Consider the following 13,261-nt stretch of genomic DNA (forward strand, 5'->3'; position numbering starts at 1 on the left):
CATTTGGTTCTTGAAAGTACTGGCTTTCACCCTCGGAGCTGTGGACGTTCTGTCTCCTATAGTCACAATCCCCTATCCCCATTGGCTCGTGACTTTAACAGGTGTCCTCAAGGCCGGTGCTACCATTAAGGCAAACTAGGCGGTTGCCTAGGGCGGCAAGATTTGGGGCCGCCAAAATGTGGTGCCCCCAATTTTTTTTTTACAGAGTTCCTGGGCTGGGCTGCTGGCGGTGCGCTGACACGTGTGGCTCAGACTCCCTCTCCCAGCGCAGCGGCCGCTCCACTTCTCCCGCCTCGCAGGTTTGCGGCGCCAATCAGCTGTTTGGTGCCGCAAGCCTGGGAGGGGAGGAGAATTAGAGCGGGGGCGGCGTGCTCGGGGAGGAGGCAGAGCAGAGGTGAGCTGGGGTGGGGAGCTGCCGCATGGCTCCCCGGGGGAGGGAACTGCCACGGGGGGGGGGGGGTGCCTCAGGACGGGGGGGGTGGGGAGCTGCCGCAGGGCTGGGGGGGTGGGGGGGGCGCAAGGTGGAAGTTTCACCTAGGGCGCGAAACTTCCTTGCACCGGCCCTGGGTGTCCCCTCCATGGCAGCACGAGCCAGATCTACCAGAGGTCTTTAGAGAAGCGGGGATGTCTCTTTATTAGCACAGAACAGGAACCACACAGACAAAATGATACTGATATTTTATATGCTGGTTTGCCCTCATGTGCAGTCCCATTCACACAGCGCTGTTAGCCGCTCTGAAATGCATATGTGATTTGTGACAACTAGGTTATGGGTCCGTAAATGGGCCGGTCTCACCCAGGACTTATCTCTTGCACCTTCCATGGAAGCACTTTTCACATCTTTTGCTTCCATTTTCATTTTATGGCTCTGTCTTGTTGACTTTCACACTTTGCTGAGTACGGTGATCCTGGTTTTCCTTTGCAGAATCACTTAAAGAAATGCCTAGTGTCTTGTTTGCTGTATTGCCCGAAGGATCCAAGAGGCCTTTGGATATAGAGTAGGCTTCTTGCCAAGCTGGAGTAGGTTAGATTTTCAAATCTAGCAGACTCGGGAGCGTTAACCCCTCATGAGACACGGAGCGTTATTTACCGACAGAACTCTGGAGATAATCCAGGGTTTGTAGGAGCATGAAGCGGATTAAAGGGTATTTTCTCCGTAAAAACATAAACAAAGCCAATTGAGCTGGGAGAATACTGCCAAATGCTCTCCCTGGAGAGTCATTTGAATTTTTAAATGTCTTTGTTTCAAGTGTGCTCTCCGAGTTGAGTGCTGTCCTTGAATAAGTCCATAAACCAGCTTTTGGGGGGCGAGGGACTTTTCAAAGGCGTGCGTGGGAATGATGGATTGACTTCCCTCTGACTTGCAATCGGAGTTGGGTTGCCCAGGTACCCGTTGTGGCTTGTACTATCATCCTCCATAGTTGCAAAAAGGAATTTTTTGACAGAAATGCTCAAATATTCCCCAAAAGGGAATTTTAAACTCAACTATTTGCCAACAGGGGGACCCCTAAAGTTTTTCAAACTGGGCACCCCACAAAGTGAGGCATTCCAAACTAGAGGACAGTTTTGAAATTTAGCCTGAGATTCTGCCGTGAGCCCAGGGCAGGCTCAGAAATTTGCCTGTGAAGAATTAGTTTGTAAGCAATGACAAATCTCTGGTTGTAGCGTGCCCAGTTCAGTGGACGCCTGATCTCCATTAGGGTCCCTGGGCACTACCATAATACAAATAATACATAAATAATCAGTTCAGTGCCGTATCCAAGCCCCGAGACCTTAGCTTTTCTGTACTATATTTATACCCCTTTACACAATAGGAAATAATATTTTCCAACCTAAGGAGGTTTTTAATTAGCAAACAAACTTCAAAACGGTTGTGGAAGCAGAGAAAGTGTTATTCTCCGACACACTGTAGGTGCTGAATGACCAACAATGAATAAATGGATCAATACTTGAGATCAAACTGTCCGGAGGGAGACCAGGCCACGCTGACACCAGTCCTACATGTCATGAGAGTAAAGTTTGGCCGTGTGAATAGTCCGATTGCCATCAACGGGACTGTCATGGAGGCTGGTCCCTGAGGGGGTTGGGCACCCAGCTTGAGGGAGAATGAGTCAACCCAGATCCACCTGTGGATAGTTAATTGCCTAAGGAGCTGGGCTGCAGTTAATTAGTTCAGGAGCATGTGGGCCTTATAAAGACTTTTGAAGGCTCAGTCAGGAAGTCCCAGAATAGAGGAAACTCCAGAGGAGAGACAATCCTCAAGGCAGCTGGTTCGGAAGCTACTCTCAGTGGTGTCTCCTGGGAAGGCAGAAGCTCACGGAGAGAAGGACGGGCCCAGAGAGAAGGTGCTCCCAGGCAAGGGAGCGGAGCAGCCCAGGAGTACGAACAGGGCATAGGGACTAGATCAGCATTGCACCGTTGGGGGAAGATGGGCATCTGGCTGAACACCCCTCAGAGGCCCAAGCTCCAGGCAGGAATTCAGAGTGCTCCGGCGCTATGGGGGTGAGCCATAGGACTGATTAGCCCATGGGCGGAGAGTTTCCAGTGGAGCAGCGGATGGATGTTGTTGTTTATGTTTTTGTGTCATCCTTTTCTGTTAACTAAATGAGACCTTCTGAAGAGGGTGCTCTTTAAGACTAGAAAGGCCTGCTTGGTCTTGTCTGTCCCTCGGGCGAGGGGAGACCGAGGAAGGGGCTCATCGGCCGCGCTGCGCCTAATCACAGAGGGCACGTCTGGGTGACCGCCATGCCATTACAAGATCCTACATGAGTGACGCAGGCATGCCATTCCCAGAGACTTTCAATGGGAGTCAGGTGCCTAACTCACTTAGGCCCATTTGAAAATCCTGCTCTACTTGTATGGTAGCACCTAGAGGCCACCCCATTGAGTTAGGCACTGTGCAAACATATCACGACGAGGTGGAGCCTGTCCCCCAGAGTTCATACTAGTCTAACTCAGGATTCTGCAGAGATATCAGCTGGCTAAAGAAAAATGAACTTTGGAGTCACTGCAACAGTCGTTCCCATGCCTTGGGAGGACACTACAGATCAAAGCAGTCCTTTCCGAATGAAGAAAATTCACTTGTACTGTTATTCACTCAGGGGGCTGTGGTGACACATGGTGGTACCAAAATTGGGTCTAGACCAGCGGTTCTCAACCTGCAGGCTGCATGCGGCCCAGTTAGCACACAGCGGTGGCACAGCTCAGCTGGGGGCTAAAGGCCGGCCCAAGTGCCGGAGTCCCAGGTTCCTGGCTGCCCGGTGTGGAAGGGTCGGGGCTGCTGGCCTGCCCCGTGTGGTGGGAGTCTGGGATCGGGACTTCCAGCTGGCCCCGCAGGGTCTGGAGCAGCCGCCCGGCCCCATGAGCTCTGAGGTCTGGGGCAGTCATGTGGCGGGGGTCAGGAGTCCGGGGTTGGGGTCTGGGCTGCCGCTGCCCTGCCACCCAGCCCCTGCGGCCCATGGAAATTTTATATTATATACAAGAGTTTGGATGCAGCTGATGAAAAGCCAGATGCTTCAAACGCGGGAGACATTGTTTATACAAACAGCTGTGCGCTTTCCCCTTATTAATTTCATCGGGCTTTTGTATTATTATCTTAGTGGTGTAATTTTTAGAGCAGCTCCATTGATGTCAATAGAGTTCATCCACATTCCCACCAGCATAATTCAGATCAGACTCTACTCTCAGATGTCACTATTAGACCTGAGTTCAAGAAGCTGTTTTGATTTTGATTTTACAAAATCTTACCTGTTGGGCTTTGATTTTGTAAGCCCTAAAACAAATTTGAGAGTGGTTGGCATCCAGTTTCTATTTCCTCTGGAAATGTAGATCCAAATTTTATATGGAGACATGCCTATCTCATAGAACTAGAAGGGTCAGTAAGTCCAGTCTGCTGCTTCCATGGCAGGACCAAGTATTGTCCCTGACAGATTTTTGCCCCAGATCCCTAAATGGATTGAACTCCCAACTGTGGGTTTAGCAGGCCAATGCACAAAACCACTGAGCTATCCCTCCACCCCCCTGTCTTCTTTCTATCTATCTATCTATCTATCTATCTATCTATCTATCTATCTATCTATCTATCTATCTATCTAGTTCTAGCTCTCCTAATCTAGCCTTCTTCTGAACTCCAGTTCATCTCTAGTCTCTATTGTCAAGATATTGTACATTTCCCTGTGTTACATTTATCTGGATTTTGGAAATGAAAGCAGAAGTTGCTCTACTGAATGCAAAGTAAAGACCACGCTGCACACCTTCTGTGAAAGCTGTGAAAATTCCTCATGTACATCACTCAGGGGTTAAGCCTGTCTTCGTCGCGTTTATTCCATTGTGAAGGCTGCCCCAGAATCTGACACCTCCCACCTAAATACTTCTGGTGAACGTCTGTTCGACTGAAGAACGTGGAGAAAGACTAACAAGAAGAGAGTGCATGGGGCTGGAACAGGGCTGCTTGAGATAACACAGGGTCAGATTTCACCAAGCCCCTTCTTTAAAACCCATTGAAAACCACTTTTGCCATTTGATAAGGTTCCCAAATCCTCCCTCCTTCCAATAGTACCTGAGGAAGGACAAAGGGCTGTGAAAACAAACAGGGCTGACGAGGAGGGGGAAGGGCGGACAGTTCTACCGGGGCTCCAATCTCAGGACCCCTCAAAAGCATCTGTAATGTCTGTGTAAATAAAGTGAAGTGGAAGGGGGTAGGGCCCCAGCAAACATGATGTATGGAGGCCCCAAATTTCTCTCAACGGGCTGAAAATTAAAGCTTTATTTGCTCTCTGAAAGAGACCAACAGGGTGTTGAGAGAAGATGTTGCCTGAGTGTTAAAAATGGTCTCTTTATCTTGCGTGTGTGTGGTTGTTGGTTTGTTTGTTTTTTCTTTCTTCCTCTAAAGAATCTTTGGGTCTAATTCTCCCTCTGGGATTTTTCACAGTAGTTTGATAATGTTAATATTGATCCTAGTTTAGAGATGAGCTGACACTGTCATATTCTTGTCTTTTTATTTTATCTCTTTACATCTAGTAAGTGTGCTGTATGTTTTCAACCACATTGACACCCAAGCTGGCAAACTGACGGAGGGAGATGGCATCCAATTGCTGACGTTCCTTTGTCTTCTCTTAGCTGCCGTGGTTTGAAGTCTTCGGTTGTTTTTGTTCACTTATTTCTCAAAGCGGGATTTTAAGGAACAGGATAATGATCATGTTAGAGATGATCAAGCAATACTCAGTCTTTCAAGGGAATTCCTCGAGCTATTTCTCATCATTTATAAAAAGGCATCTTTAAACTCTCTGTTGATGATGGACCCTGGGGAGCTTGATATCTGAGACTTTTAAACGGACGTGGGGTTAGGGTTTTCATCCATTGACGGGAAGGGCCTTGTCACTGGTGGAATTGTCTGCCCCTAGAGATCAGAACATTCTTGAGGCTTGTTACCAGAAGAGTCAACGTATGACCCATCGAACTATGGGCTTCCTTCGATAAAGGTGACTGCAGAATAGGAATAGCCATGCATAATTTCCCACAGAGACAAGCGTCAAGCTCAATTTTGGGATTGGCAATACTTTCTCAATGATTTCTATGGCACCTAGATTTTGTAGTGATGAGGATGATACATGGATGACTGGACAATTCCTAGAAGATGTGCTATAGCAAAAAGTCCTGAATTTTGGTTTGGTGACCTAATTGTTTTATTTCATTAGAGGTCTATGGTTGTATGTAAGTGAAATGATATTGTAATTTCCTCCACGAGCGCTTGCAAAGACTGGTTTGTTGCTGAGGCCAACTGTTCATGAATGCAGAGCTAACCACATTTGTTTGTTATTGTAGGGTTGCGCATAGGAGTGCAGATATTGGTTTGTTACTGTAGAGTTGCTGATGAAAATGCAAAGCTCTGTTCAATGGTTTGTTGTAGCAATTGCTCATGAATGCTGGCACTGATTTTAAGAAAAAGAAACACAGGGCTTGGTCTTTTTCCCATTCGGTTAATGGCAAAACTCCGATTCAGGTAAATCCAGTAGTAAGAACAGGAACACTCAGAGAACTAGAAGACACACTTATATTCAGGGCTTGTTGGGAACTTCTTGTGAACTCTGTTTGCTGAAAAATGCAGATTCATTGAAACTGAAACTGAAACAGGGTCAGGTTTGACAAATCTTCTGACTTGAAAAACTCTTGAAAAAAAAGTTTTGAAATTGCCTAGACGTCCCATTTTGACATTTTGGAAACTAAAAGTTCCAGATGTTTATTTGAAATGGGTATTTTTCTTTGCTTACAAATTTTAATAAACACGTTAATTGACCGGAATCAATTTTTTTTTTGATTTGTCAGTTCATGAACATTTCTGAGATTTCAACTTTTTGTCCTAATTTGGGGTGGGAAAATTTTTCTAAATCTCAAAAATGCACACGGGACAGGAAACCAGTTTTCCATTCAACCTTACTTACATGACTAGCAGTTTTAAATCTTTTTGTTTGGTGAATGAAACCATAATGATTCATACTGTTACTCTTCACTGTAATACAATCTACCTCAATTACTACCCCGCTGGCAAGTTAACAGAGCGGCAGCAAAATCCAAATGTGTCTCACTTCCTCTGTCACAAACTTCAAGCTCTGAAATCTGGAGGAACATGTGCGTGAGCCAGTGTGTTCTCTGAACAGAAAAAAGAGTTGAATTATTGGTGGAGATGCAACAGCTCTTACCTCTCAAGACAACGTTAGATAAGAGTTTGTGGTTGTACATTGTAATTTGATTTTTTTTTTAAAAAAACAAACGTAGGGCTTGTCTAAATGGAGAGTTAGTGCGTGGCAAGCGGGAGTATAAATCTATAGTGCCCTAAATCCCTCTATGGATCCCTGCTATTGCGGACTAACAGTTCCCTAGTGTGCTTTGATATACTGCTCTTTGAAACTCAACTCCGGGGGAAAAGTGGACATTTCATTGACTGGATTTTTGTATGAGTGCGTGCCTTTTTTCATCAAAATTTGGAAAATTTGGACCAAATGTATCTTCAGGACAAGGAAGGGAGTATTTTTCTCCACAACACATTGGCTTTATAGTCATCCTGAAACGTCCACTAATATGATGTGTTGACCATTCTGAGCATGGGTCCTAGGTATATTGCCATTAGTTATGTGTGATGGAAGACAGACCTTCTGTTTTATGTAGATGATCCAAATCCCCTTTTGTTTGATGGGATGTAGGGCTTCCTTCACCTTGAAACATTTAGAACGGCTTTCCAGATAATTGGCTGGTAGCTTTACAAAGACATCTTTCATGTTGCACAGTTGAAAATGTTGCATGTCTCAGCAACACTAGGCCTAGCTCGGTTTTCACCGTCATGTATATTTTTGCCCAGCTCAGCCACACTCAACCCAGAAACTAGGCGGAGTCACTCCACAAACAGTGATAAATTTAGCTGTTGAGTTCAACCCGCAGGTTAGTAGTAGTCACTGGTATCTCTGGAAATATCTGCAACACAACTTTGCTGGACTTCAGGGGGGAATGTTGAAGAAACGATCCAAGGGCTTATTGGAGTCTAGGCCCTATGAAGGTAGGGCAGAGGAGAATCAGGGCCAGAGTATTGAAAGGAACAAGCAAATTAATGGAAAGCCATAGACAATATCAACAGCACCACAGATCGGAGATCCTTTATTGATATCTATACAGTCAACAGAAGCCTCCATGAAAATACAGTTTTATACCAGACACAGTGTATTCTAAACACACACAACACACATACATGTTCTTTACATTTCATAACACCTATTTGTATGTTCCCCCCATCTCTGAAATTTCTGCATCCTATAAAAAGCTATTGCGGGTGCACTGAAATTCCATCTGCTTTATCAGAACCAACCTAAGGAAGCTTTGCCACAAATTATACCATTGCTATAGATGCAGCACAATGCTCTACCTATCTTGGCTCAAGAGAAAGGAAATATATATGTCAATGTAACACCAGGTAAATGAATTCATGAATTGGACCCTTGACATGAAACTAACACGTCCCTATACCAGGAAACTCCTTCCACCTACTGGCCTGGGAAATAGCAATAATACAGACATTTTTTAGCTCTTCCACTAGATCTGCAAAATATATGCAGATTTATACAGTGCAGCACATATAAAATACTCAAGAGGAAGGGGCAAAATAGACATTAATCAGATATTAAAGGACTTAACATGACAGGGAGAAATATACACGTGGGTATCTTTATAGTTGATTTTATTTTTTTTATTTTTTTTATAAAAAGGTGGGAAAAGAAGGAAAAGAAAAACAGATTGCAGATGTGTGGCTAATTTGTGAACGGATACAAAATGAAAACATGTTCGTCTTAATCCGTAATGCTTAGAAAAAGGGGAGGGAATGGTTAGCAAGCTATGTGACAGTCCGAATGGCTCATCGGGGATTGGGTTGGATAGGTTGCAGATACTCCTAAACATAGCTGGTATCTACCACATTGGATATGGATTTTACTCAAACAGGGCTAGATCTTGGTCTCCTTACTCAGATGCATCTTCCACTGGAAGTCATGCCTGAGTAAACATTGCACGTTTTGGCCCGTGGTGAGTGAAACTGCCTAGAGAAGCTCTGTATTTGTTGTTTACCCTATCTCTGGCCTTTCCCCTTTCTGTGTTTCTTGTAATTTCTGGAAATCAGAAATAAGCTGATGTGATTAGACAAGAACAGAGCTGGCTTAGTGCCCTTCAAGCTTAAAAAGGTGTTAAAGACTTGCCGAATTAGAAATATAGAGCTAATAGTGAGACTAAATAAGGAGGGTTGGCTAATTCCTTTACATCTAGAGTCAAACTAAAGGGCATTATAGCGAATGATGGATGGAGATGAGTCTGGTCAGTGAGAAACATGCAGAGGGGATGCATGTGTATCCAACAAAATTTTATAAACATTCAATTATCTACCTGGGTAAGATAGTATTTACTGTCTTATTAACATTCACTAGCGGTTACCCCATAATGTGTGAGGGTGTTGTGTGTTGATTTTAGGTGACACTCTTTTCAATCAAATCTCTTTAAGCCGTCTTGCATTAATTAGTCTAACTACACTGTTGCATGTTTGGAGAGGAGATCTCTGAATTCAAATAAGACTTGACCCTAAAGGGACCAGCTCGCTGGCTTTTCTCCTCTCATCTCCTTAAATCTAAAAATTGCTAAGTGATCTCTGAGGCTCAGGCTTTCCTCGGAGATTAGTGTAAGAAAAGCCCCAACATCTGCAAAAGTGACTGCTTTTGACAACCGTACAGATATCTTAAAGAGCAGGAATTTCCCTAATAAAACCCCTTAAAATAAGTCTTCTTAAGATTTCTTAATGCCACAGTGATCAGTTTGCATGTTTCAGAAATTCAAGAATTTTTTATCTGCTTTGGAAAGTTATGAAAAAAACCAAAGCAGGTTTATTTAAAGGGGAGACGTATTTGAGATGCAGGAGAGACTGGCGAGCAAAGCGTAGGAATTGCTGATAAAACCGTAAATTGTATAGCTCAGGGAATTTGTGGACAGACTAAATAATGACAAAGCAAGCAGGCCAACTTGGCCATCAGACTGATAATAAGCGTAAAAGGGAATTGCACCGACATAAAGCACGTGGGTTCATTGGGGTTTCATAGGTGATTTAAATAATTTAATTCTGCAATCTTGTGATTAAATATTTGCTGCATAGCCCATGAGCTAGATCCTCAGCTGGTGCAAATCAGCCTTGCCCCATTGACTACACCAGATGAGGCCCTGTTCAGAAAAGCATCTCTATTAAGGCCAGCACTTATCACATGCTTAAATGCTAGACAAATTCAGACTGGAACTGAGGGGTAAATTTTTAACAGTGAGGGTAATTAACCACTGGAATAATTTACCACGGGTCATGGTGGATTCTCCATCACTGACAACTTTTCAATCAAGACTGGATGTTTTCCTAAAAGATCTGATCTGGGAATTATGTTGGGGAGGTTTTCTCGCCTGTGTTATGCAGCAGGCCAGACTGGATGGTCACAATGGTCCCTTGTGGCCTTGGAATCTATGCATCTATGAAATTAAGCACATGTTCAGGGTTCTGTGAAGTCAACTGGAGTTAAGCACCTGTTTAAAATTAAACCTTTATTGGGATGGACTTAAGCCAAGCAGGTGTTTGGGGCGGCCACTCCGGAGAAGGGCGGCATGTCCAGCTGTTCGGCGGCAATTCGGCGGACGGTCCCTCACTCCTGCTCGGAGCGAAGGACCTCCTGCCGAATTGCCGCCGCAGATCGCGATCGCGGCTTTTTTTTTTTTTTTTTTTCGCTTGGGGCGGCAAAAACCCTGGAGCCGGCCCTGACTTAAGCATGTGCATACGTGCATTCCTAAGTCAGAGTCTGAGGGCCTGGCCTCTGATCTGCATGGTATAGGTATTCTTTTTAGCAGTTCGCTTGGACCTGTATCCAGAGCAATTGACTTGTTTGGATTTTGGATCAGGACATCATGCTCCATGTGCTATTCTGGTGGGCCTGATTCTTCCCGATTTTACTGGCATAACTCCTGACGTGAGTGAAGTGACTCCTGCTTTACATGCATGTCCATCAGATCCAAACCAGGCCTTGTGGTTTTAGCAGCCTGGTGGAAACGTGCTGTGACCATACAATAAATAAATAAAGCCCTAGACTGTTGCCATATGTTGACATTTCAACTCTACTGAAGTCAATGGAGCCGCAGCAGGAAAAATTTGGTCTACCGTGCTAAAAATAATTCACGCTGATGAAAACTGTGAATGTGCGCCTGTACACACACACACACACACACACACACACATACACACACACACACACACACAATCAGTTTGCTAATAGAGAGAGTTCTCAACTAGAAAGGGGCCTGAAACAAAATCCTGTTTCCCAACAAACCTGAATTTTGGGGAACTTTTGGATTCAAACGTTGTGACTGGCTCCCGTCATTATTACGGGCCAAACCAAACCCCTGAGCCCAATCATCTCGGAATGTGGTAAGTTCAGATCCAGATGCAGCAAGGGCCGACTTCTGGTGCTGGTGTCTTCCTTTAACTTGTCAGATCAGTGAATGAAATATATACCCCGTGACACTGAATTCTGCTATTAGGTAACATTGGTGTAAATGCACAGTATATTTATGGCATCCATGATGGGTACATGCATTTGCTCCAGAGTAACTATGGGTAGAATATGGTGAAAGAAAGAAAGATAGATAATATATTTCATTAGGAGGTTGGTGAAGCACTGGAACGGGTTACCTAGGGAGGTGGTGGAATCTCCTTCCTTAGAGGTTTTTAAGGTCAGGCTTGACAAGCCCTGGCTGGGATGATTTAGTGGGTGTTGGTCCTGCTTTGAGCAGGGGGTTGGACTAGATGACCTCCTGAGGTCTCTTCCAACCCTGATAGTCTATGATTCTATAATATAAAGCTTAGGGTTTAATACGGCCACCCTCACCAGAGTATTTGAGCATCTTCTGTATGAAATCAACAGCAATACCAACGGTCTCAGTGGATTTCACAGTCTCTGGCATTTCTTTCCTATCTTATTAATTTATTTGATTAAATTATGGTTGATCACTTGGAAGCAAAAGAGGAGAGAATCGGGTGATAGATAAAATGGGCAAAAAAGAGAGAAAGAAGTTGAACTCTCCTTTCTTGAGATCAAAAGGAACGTTGAGTGACTCTAGATCCTGGCTGATTCACAGCCATTTCTCTTTAATGTTGATATTCTGAGTGAGCCAAAAGTTTTTATATTATAGTTTATTTTTCATGAGAGGAGTAGAACAAATCCAAGTCAGACACAGACATTTGCTGTTGAGAGCTTCTCTGGGAGCTAACTGGAAGGCTGATAAAGGGCCAGAGAGAGCAGAATTTTATGCAGGGATAAGTTGTATGTAGATGAATTTAAAAAGAATGATTTTTTTGCAGAAAGAAGATGCTGATGGGTCATGATTTCTGTTTCTCAACTCCAGGCTGATAGAGTGTTACCCTGGAAGTACTCTTTGAGAGGACTGATCCAAATCTCACTCAAGTCGATTAAAATCTTTCTACTGAGTTCAAGGGGCGTTGGATTAGGTTCAGTTGGTGTAATGGAAGGGAGTGTGTTCTAGTGGTTAAAAACAGGGTTCTTGGAGTCAAAACTTCTGACTTTTATTCATGGCTCTCTCTAAATCTTTTTGTATAATCATGGGAAAATCGCATAGCACCAGGTCCATTCCCAGGGAGGTCAATAGTAAAGCTGGGCTGAAATTTTCTGAGGAACATTCTTCTGATGGAAAATGCTGATTCGTCCAAAGCAAAACCTTAAGCAGAAATGGGCTGATTTTGACGAAGGTTCGTTTTGAAAGAAAGTGTTTTGATAAGGTCAAAATGTTCTGTTTTGACCTTTCTGGAATGGAACGTTTCATGTTTTGTTTCAAAGCTACATTTGGTTTCAATTTTAATATAATACAATATAATATAATATAATATAATATAATATAATCAAAATTGGAATGAAATTGGGTTTGGGGAATTTCATTTTGTGGAAAATTTTGGATTTTTTTTATTCCATTGCAGAAGGGGAGTGGGGGAGAATGAGCTATGGAATTTCCCACAGCATGAAAAAATCTGATTGCTGGAATTCAGTGGGAGATGGATTGGGTCCTTAACCTCTTTGCACCACAATTTACAACAGCAATAATTGTATCCATACATCGCTCCCGCTCTCTACAAATGCAGCTGGGCTAGGGCTGCCCGTTTTGGTTGGACACATTCATGGAGGTTTCATCACGTGCCATAATCTTTAACTAAAGATTCATCTCTAATTCCTGGAGACTCCAGGATCATCCTGGCGGGCTAGCAACCTTAAACTGTGCAATAATTTCATGATCAGAAAAGTATATGAACCCATTAGAAACAAAAGACCAAAACCCATTCTCATAAAACTATGCAGAAAAAGACAATTGGCATAGGGATCTGCCATTTGGAAAATAGGGAAGGGGAACAGTTTGGAATGTAACAGTTATTGTAATAAAAACACCACTGAAAAAACGATTTTGGTTGTTTAAAAGCAGGGAAGGAAGAACTGAAATAAGGCTGCCAAGAGCGAGCGAGTTTTATACCACCAGGGCCTGCCTAAAACCCAAGATAGACGCTTTAAAAAGTGAGTGGATGGTGTCAGAGCGCTGATAAATTCCTTCGGTGGGCTGCCGGCATTGCCATGTGTTAGGTAGAGCCAAGCAGAGCTGATCCTAAAATGCCAATCATTTTTCATGGAAAATTTTGAAACATTTT

Source organism: Chrysemys picta, chromosome 8 (genome assembly GCF_011386835.1).
Source record: "Chrysemys picta bellii isolate R12L10 chromosome 8, ASM1138683v2, whole genome shotgun sequence".
Lineage (NCBI taxonomy): Eukaryota > Metazoa > Chordata > Testudines > Emydidae > Chrysemys > Chrysemys picta.